The following is a 9,337-nucleotide window of genomic DNA, read 5'->3' as shown; positions in this document are numbered from 1 at the left end:
AGGCTTCCAATCATACCTCTATAGTGCTTTTCATCCACATGTTTACCTTCTTCATCTTTGTCAAGTTTTGTAGAAGTGCACATTGGAGTTCCAACTTGCTTTGAGTCCTCCATGCCAAATCTTTTCAGCAACTCCTTGGTGTATTTTGCTTGATTTATAAAAATTTTCTCTAGGGTTTGATGTATTTGAAGTCCAAGGAAGAAATTTAATTCTCCCATCATACTCATTTCAAATTCACTTTGCATAATGGTGGAAAAATCCTTGCATAGATACTCATTAGTAGCACCAAAAATAATATCATCAACATATATTTGCACAATAAGAAGATCATTTAACACATGCTTAGTAAAAAGAGTGGTGTCCACAATACCTCTTTTGAAACCATTTTCAATCAAGAAACCACTCAATCTTTCATACCAAGCTCTTGGAGCCTGTTTTAAACCATATAATGCTTTTGATAGTTTAAACACATGACTTGGAAATTTTGTATTTTCAAAACCGGGGGGCTGATCCACATATATTTCTTGATCAATAAAACCATTTAAAAAGGCACTTTTAACATCCATTTGAAACAATTTGAAACCTTTGAAACAAGCAAAAGCAAGAAGCATTCTAATTGATTCTAATCTAGCTACGGGTGCAAATGTTTCATCAAAATCAATTCCTTCTTCTTGTGCATATCCTTTAGCAACTAATCTGGCTTTATTTCTTACGACTACACCTTTATCATCCAACTTATTTCTAAATATCCACTTCGTGCCAATGATAGGTTGATTTTTAGGTCTATCAACAAGTGTCCAAACCTTATTTCTCTCAAATTGATTAAGTTCCTCTTGCATTGCCAAAATCCAATTTTCATCCTTTAAAGCATCATTGATATTTTTGGGTTCAAAAAGAGAGACTAGAGCAAAATTATCTATCAATTTCTTAGATGAGGAACGAGTCTTTACCTTCTCGGATGGATCACCAATTATAAGCTCTCTTGGATGATTTTGGCTAAATTTCCAAGCATTGGGAAGGTGTAAGGTCCAAAGACAACCTAAGAGGGGGGTGAATTCGGATGATTAAAATCTTAATCGAATTTATGACCTTTTTCTTTAATAAAAATTTACCTTCTTTTCTAGTAATGATCAACCAAGTAGATTAGAAGAAGAGAGCAATGTTGATTAGAAAAACAAGTATAGATAAGCAATGAGAATCTTTATTAAACAAAAAGAATAAGATAGAATATCAAACCGATTGTCTACCAAGCTTTCCTCAAACTTGAAGACCAATCACTAGGTTGAGCAACTTCTTTTTGATGAAAGATGATCAACTAGATGTACAATGGATGGAGCACTTCCTCCTTGCCCTAAGCCTCACTTAGTCTGTGACGCCCCGAAAGGTTGAGTGTGAGGACTCGCAAATTCCTTATATTTTCTCAAAAATGACCTTTTATTTGGAAATTATTCTTTTACTATGGCCCTACTACTCAATCACCCCACGATAAGTGTAAATGAACCTGGAAAGTAGGATTTCACTTTTCGTTTTCAAGTTGGAGCAAGTTAGGGTTTTCACGTGTATCCGTAGTGTAATTATTCGGTACCGAATGAGGATCAAATTTGGTGTTTAAGAGTGAATTTTGGGTGAGAAATAATATGTGATTAGAAGCAATGATATAAAGTTAGTGAATAGGAAGTAAAAACCCTAGTATGTGTGATTTAAGGAAAAATGGTGCAAACCGACGGGTATCGATCACTACCGATTGACCGCACCACTTGACCACCACTTTCTTACCACATGAGCTCATTAATATTTGAACAAAATATCCCCTCAATTCCAGCTAGCTTTGACCGAAATTATGGACCAAAATAACAAGGAAAAGAAACAAAAAAATGAGTGGAGGGTGGTGAGGACACTTGTCGGCCACCTAAGGGCCCTTGACCAAGACAACTTGTCTTACCTTCTTATCACCTTGGGCAACCTTTCTTCTTCATTTTTCTGCTACTTGGCTGAGACAAGAGAGGAGAGAAAGAGAGCATGAAACCAACTTCCTTCTTCTTGAGTTGAGCCGTCCAAGTGAGGAATTAAAATTCTAAACCGATTAAAGTGTGAGTTGTGAGCTTGAGAAGCTAGGGGAACCAAGAATTCCAAGAGGAGGTGAAGTATTACTCTTGCAAGCTTCATTTGTTGAGGTATTTGCTGCCTATACTTGCTATATGGATGATATATGTTGTATCTAAGCTTATATAAGTGGTCGTAGTGATGATTGAAGCAAGAAATGAAGAAAGTTTCATTGAATCCCAAAAATTCCAGGTTTCTGGAAATTTTCAGCTCTGTTCTGTCTGGTTTTGTAGCCCTATGTTAGAGGCTGATTTGGCCTTATGTCAAAGCATGAAAGTTGTAGATAATGGTATTTTATAGGTACCTACAAAATTTCAGGTCAATCGGAGTTGCGTAGCCTGTGAAAAGACCAAAATACCCCTGCTGCCCTGTTTCTGTCCGAACCTGGAAATCAGCTTTGGTAATTGATTAGTTTGACTGAGAATACTACTGATTTGATTGTTGATGTCTTCTTACGAATTCTAGCCTTGTATCTTATCTTTTAAATGGCTTTGGAATTACCTGATTTGGAGTTGTGTGTGCTGAGTTATGACTGAATGAATCAGGACTGCCACAGTGAGCTTCGAACTAGAAAATCTGGGGTTGTTTTGGTAAATATGACCTAGTTAGGGTGAGAACTAGACTGAGTGGTCTTCATAAAAGTTGTATGGAATGATATTGTAGAGGTGCCTGCAAAATTTCAGGTCAATCGGAGTAGTGTGGAATGAGAAAAGTCGAAATTATTATTGCTGTTCTGGTTTTACCCGAATGTAAGAATTGCGCCTGTAATTGGTTGTTTTGGCTGGAATTGCTTCCAAATTGGTTGTTGAGGCCTTGTAATGAAATTTATCCCTGTTTCTTAGCTTTCAGTGGGTTTTAGAATTTCTGGATTTGGACTTGGATAGCCTGATTTATGATGTTTCCGCTAGAATACGTTCTGTGAATCTGTTTTTCCGGTTCTGGTGTAGTTTCTTGCATTTTTGACCTGGTTACACTCGAAACTGGGTTGAGTGACCTTCTGTAATATTGCAGCCCTGTCTCTTAGCTTCGAAACGATGGATCTTACACCTTCATCCGACAATCGTAACGCCTTTGGTACCATTACCGCAAAATGACGTCAAAACTGTTTTTCTGGTTTTGAGCTTAACTTTCATTTCCGGACTTTTCCCTAGCTTGACTTGTACTAGTACTACTTGGAGCTTGCTGAATGGTTATTGGATGAACTTGTTGTTGTGTGTGTACCTTTGGGACTGGCTGAAGATATAATGAAGCCATGATGGCTGGGAAAGTAAGCAAATTTAGGGGAAGTGCTGTCCGAAGTTTTAAAGGGTTTGATTGCTTTGAGTTCGTGATCTAAGACTTGGATTTGAGCAAGGCAATGTTATATGATGGATGATTTCTGAGCCATGGAAGTGAGTGACCCTAAACTATTTCCAAAGTACTTGTGAAATGCTTCTTGCATTATTTATTCGATTGCATATCATGCGTGCTTGCATGTGGATTCATGACATGATTTGGTTTCAATGAGTTCTGGGAAAGTCTAGTGCTGGACACCAACGTCTCCACCTTGTTTATGGTTCATGTTCATGTTTATCTGGAGCTCAAAAAGGGGCTCTCTCTCAATGTTAATGTTAAATGATCTATTTGAGCGTTGGGTGTTCAAGTGCAATGATTTCACTGGCTCATGAGAGCAATAAACGTACATTTGACTTTGAATCATGACATCATCGAAATGATCGAAATGCATTATTGTGAAATATATTTGATTACTGATTTTACTGGTTACTCGCCGAGTTTTTAGCTCACCCCAAAAATATTTTATTCCCCTCCACAGCGCTCGTGGCGAAGGAAGGACTTGTAGTACCTATTCACGTGACTGGATGGCATATATCTTGTACAGTTTGGATTTGGAATCATTTGATGTATAGTTTGGGGAATCGTTTCCGCTTTGCTTATAACATGTAATTATTGGAGAATTTGATGTAATATTTGAGATTTATATTGTAATCTATTTGAGGACTGTAGTGAACGACTGAGTCCCGGCGAGAGCTGGGCAGGCGACCCGCCGAACCCTGGGGTACGCCCTAGGGAGAGGTGGGGCCGTCACAGTTGGTATCAGAGCTTAGGCTTCAGATCTCTGTAGTGTATCCTAGGCTTGAATTTTAGGATGCCGGACTGTGGGTTTGGTTTGCAATATTAGTGATTCTTGCGGGATGTCTTGACTTGATTAGTACAAGATGGAATGTCGAGAACGACATTCTCTTAAGGAGGGGAGATTGTGACGCCCCGAAAACTAGGAGTATGAGAAACCAAAAATTTTTATATATTTTCTCGACATTATTTTGTTTTCTTGTCTCTAAGTTTGTTTTCTTCAATATATTAATTTTTTTATATACATTTCTATAAGGAAATATAGTTTCCAAATCATTTTCTTGATCCAAGTTAGTCCACGTTAATTTTGAAGTGCGTTTTGAACGTGGGACCCGCAAGTGCGGTAAATGTATTATATTTTTGACAACTTGTTAGAATTTTATATTAAGTGATATTATTTTACAAGGTGTTAAGATATTTGTCTTGGAGAGACAAGAAGGTAATCTCAAGCTTAAAGGGTGACAAGTGTCACCTTGTTATTGAAGGTTGGACTTTGACATTTGACCATCTTACTACCTTTACCAAATAAGTACCAAATTGATCCAAAATCACCTTCATTCTTCATCATCTTGGCTGAGCTTCACAAGGAGAAAAGAAAGGAAAGCTTTGATCTTACTTCTTCATTTCTTGCTCCAATCAAACAATTTAACCGATTAAACTTAGATTTCCTCCATAAAACCTCTTAGTTTAGTGGTTTTAAGGTTGGTTGTGAAGTGGTTTGGAAGACCAAGGTGCTAAGTTGCTTCCTTTCTTGAGTTGGTAAGGTGAGTAGCTAAGGAACCTCTCTTTTCTTCTCAATCATGTTTAATTAGTGGCTTATGTGAGTTAAAGAGATGGTTTGATGGATTATATCTTGATTTTGGTTGAATTGGTGAAGTTTTATAATTATTGGGGATTTTTCTGTTTTAATATGAACATGGTTGTGTGGTGATATATGATGATTGGAAATGATGTTTAAGGACTCTATGAGGTGGAAAAAGTGGTCAATTGCAATCAATTTCTGTTTTGGAAGAAATTTCAGAAAATTAGGGTTCTTGAGGGAGCATTCTGTCCGAATTTTAAGCTCCTAGTTAGAGGCCGAATTGGCCTTGGCTTAAAACATGAAAATTGTAGGGAATGACATTTTAAAGGTGCCTACAAAATTTCAGGTCAATCGCAGTAGTGTAGAATGAGAAAAGTTAAAATTACTATTGCTGTTCTGGTTTTACCCGAATGTAAGAATTGCGCCTGTAATTGGTTGTTTTGGCTGGAATTGCTTCCGAATTGGTTGTTGAGGCCTTCTAATGAAATTTAGCCCTGTTTCTTAGCTTTCAGCGGGTTTTAGAATTTCTGGATTTGGTCTTGGATAGCCTGATTTATGATGTTTCCGCTAGAATACGTTCTGTGAATCTGTTTTTCCGGTTCTGGTGTAGTTTCTTGCATTTTTGACCTGGTTACACTCGAAACTAGGTTGAGTGACCTTCCAGAATATTGCAGCCCTTTCTCTTAGCTTCGAAACGGTGGGTCTTACACCTTCATCCGACAATTGTAACGCCTTTGGTACCATTACCGCAAAATGACGTCAAAACTGTTTTTCTGGTTTTGAGCTTAACTTTCATTTCCGGACTTTTCCCTAGCTTGACTTGTACTAGTACTACTTGGAGCTTGCTGAATGGCTATTGGATGAACTTGTTGTTGTGTGTGTACCTTTGGGACTGGCTGAAGATATAATGAAGCCATGATGGCTGGGAAAGTAAGCAAATTTAGGGGAAGTGCTGTCCGAAGTTTTAAAGGGTTTGATTGCTTTGAGTTCGTGATCTAAGACTTGGATTTGAGCAAGGCAATGTTATATGATGGATGATTTCTGAGCCATGGAAGTGAGTGACCCTAAACTATTTCCAAAGTACTTGTGAAATGCTTCTTGCATTATTTATTCGATTGCATATCATGCGTGCTTGCATGTGGATTCATGACATGATTTGGTTTCAATGAGTTCTGGGAAAGTCTAGTGCTGGACACCAACGTCTCCACCTTGTTTATGGTTCATGTTCATGTTTATCTGGAGCTCAAAAAGGGGCTCTCTCTCAATGTTAATGTTAAATGATCTATTTGAGCGTTGGGTGTTCAAGTGCAATGATTTCACTGGCTCATGAGAGCAATAAACGTACATTTGATCTTTGAATCATGACATCATCGAAATGATCGAAATGCATTATTGTGAAATATATTTGATTACTGATTTTACTGGTTACTCGCTGAGCTTTTAGCTCACCCCAAAAATATTTTATTCCCCTCCACAGCGCTCGTGGCGAAGGAAGGACTTGTAGTACCTATTCACGTGACTGGATGGCATATATCTTGTACAGTTTGTGTAGACACCAAATTTTTGGTGTAATTTCATGTACTTTTTAGTTTTTTATTTGTAGTATTAGTTTTAGTTTTTAGTTTCTAGTTTTATTTTCATTTTTAAGTTCTTATCATTGAATTTCTTGAAATGAAAAAAGGAAAAATCATGAAAAAGAGAAAAATCATGGAAAATGAAAAATAGGGAAATGGGATTTTACACTTTGTTGTTTCTGGTTTTATTTTTTCATCCAATGTTAATTAAGTTGTTTTATTATTATTATTATTATTATTAATATTTTAATTAATCTTAAAAAAAAAAAAAGAGAAACGCGGCGTGAAAGCTGCGTATTGCCGCAGCTTGCAAGCAAGGGCTCATAGCAGCCCCTTATCTGCAAAACATGGAAGAGTGTTTAAGGGTTTAGGGTAGATGAGGCCCATATAAAATAGAAAGTAAGCAAGAGCCGCAGAGGGAGAGAGTTTTGGAAAGGGAGGACGGCTGAGAAAATCTGAAAAGGCAAAAAAGATAGGAAGGATACATAGAGGTTGGCGGCTGCAAAAACTGAAAAACGGAGGGCAAAGGAAAACAAGAGAGGGTAACGACAGGAGATTGGCGTGAGTTGAGTGCAAAAAGGGATCGATAGAACCAGGAAATCTGGAAGGAGAAGCTGCAACAAAAAGAACCAAAGCAAGAAAAAAGAGAGGAAAGAAAGCCGGAAGAAAGCAAGGCTGAGAAAGAGTGAAAGCCGAAAGCGGCGAGCCAGCGGAGAGGAGGAAAAACTGGACATGGGTCATCGGATCTCCTTACGGTCACTTGCGGTTTTTCTCCACCAAGGTTGCAGCCTATTTCGTTGGACTATTGTGAATTCAATCATTTCTTAAGGTAGCCTCTTCTGTTATCCTTTTTCGGCAGCCAAGAGTTCCGCTATTTGTTTTGTTCTCATAGTCTATGTTTCTGTTTTCGGTCCTAGATAAAAACCAGCAATAAAAATGCCAACTTTGACTCAGCTGTATTGTTTCAGTTATTAAATGATTATGGCCATGATTTGCTAAGTTCAATCTGCACTTTGTTGCAAATGGGAATACCATATATGAAGTACGATTAGATCCAGGTTCCTTAGTCACGCTTGCTTGTCGTCTTCGTTGTTTTCATTTCTGTTTTGGCATGTTCATTGGTTTGTCCGAGAGGCTGTTGTCTTCAAATTGAGGTCATGGGTTGTTGTTGATATTTTGGATGATTTTGCTATGAGCCTTAATTGAATCTTGACTTGTTTGCTTTGGTTTTTCTCACGGTGACAAATTTGCAAATGGTTGGGCTGCTTGAATGGAATGTTTAAGGGAACTAGAAAAAGTTTTTCAAAGCAGTATGAAATTGCAGAAATGAAACCAGTTATGAAATGAAACCAGAAATGGCGTTTTGGTGAGGATAATGACATTGGGTTGTTAAATTAGTGAAGTTTGTTTGAGTTCTCATGCACAAACATGTCCAGGCCCAAGTAGAAAAGGCTGTTTCATTCGGTTTTGTCCTTTGCTGTTTTCTTTCCTGCATTTGTCTCACCAAATTTCGGCCATACAACTTGATGCATGATCTTATATGGAGAGAGGAATTGGATGGGTGAAGATTGGTTTGAGTTTATATGATTTGAGTCCTTAAAACATTTGAGCTATGGTCAAACACTTTGTTTGGAAGAATGGACAAATCTGGTTACCGAATGCTTGCTGGAATTTTCTCCAGCATTGGTGTGATTTTCCTTCTATTGCTTTGGTTTGTTGAGATGTTGATTTTGCATCATGAAGCTGCGTTTTCTTTTCCTTCTCATTATCCCAAATCCTCTCAGTTTTTTGAGTTGAGTCGCTAACCTCATCATCCCTTCCTCATTGCATGATTGTGTCAAGGTTGATTAAAAATGCAGCAAGTTGTTGCAGCAGTCATCCGTAGGCTTGCACAGAAATTTTAAGAGTTTGCATGGTTTCTTTTTATGCTTGTTGTTTGATTGAGTTCTGGCAATGTTGTGGCTTTATCTTAATTCAAAGTTTTGATGTTTGACTGAATAATATCTGATTCTTTCTTGGCTGTCGAAAGCTTCATAACCTACTGAAAATATTGCTGCAGCATGTTTTCCCACGTAGCTTGCATGAACATGCATGGAAATGTTCTCCGAAAATTGCTCTTTAACCCCCCAAGTCCCCTCTTGACTCACTATGACCCAAGTAATTGGAACATTTAATCAATTTGATCCTTCTAAGTTTCTCTTTGCGCCACAAAAGCCCAAGCATGTTTTAGTATCTTGTAATTAAGTCCTAAAATCATTACAACTTCAATCATTGTTTGGCTCTTTCTTTATTTTTGGAATCTTTGAAGTGCTTAAACGATTTATTTGGACTTGAATGTTTGAGTAATGCTTGTTTTGGATCTTTAGTAGATGCTATATTTAGAAATTGAACGGGTTATTCCGTTTTCTTGGTCTTTAAGCATTTTTTGAGCTCATTCAAGTTGTAATTAGCTGGGTTTTAGTGTTTTTGCTTATACTTTACTTTTAAATTGATGCCTTGACCCCTTTATTGTTTTGAAGCCATTTTCCTTCGTTTGCTTACCATTAGGGGAAGGTATAATTTCTTTTATCTTTGTTTGTCTCTCCTATATGATCCAATGTGCTAAGTGAATTGCATGTCTACTTTGCTTTCTTTACATTTCTTTAATTCCTTGCATTCCTTTCATTTACTTTTGCTTTATTAAGTTTTTTTTCTCTATGGGGTATGTGTACACCTCTTGGCTTGTAAT

Source organism: Coffea arabica, chromosome 10c (assembly GCF_036785885.1).
Source record: "Coffea arabica cultivar ET-39 chromosome 10c, Coffea Arabica ET-39 HiFi, whole genome shotgun sequence".
In the NCBI taxonomy this organism is placed as follows: domain Eukaryota; kingdom Viridiplantae; phylum Streptophyta; class Magnoliopsida; order Gentianales; family Rubiaceae; genus Coffea; species Coffea arabica.
Note: the sequence above shows the minus strand (reverse complement) of the source record.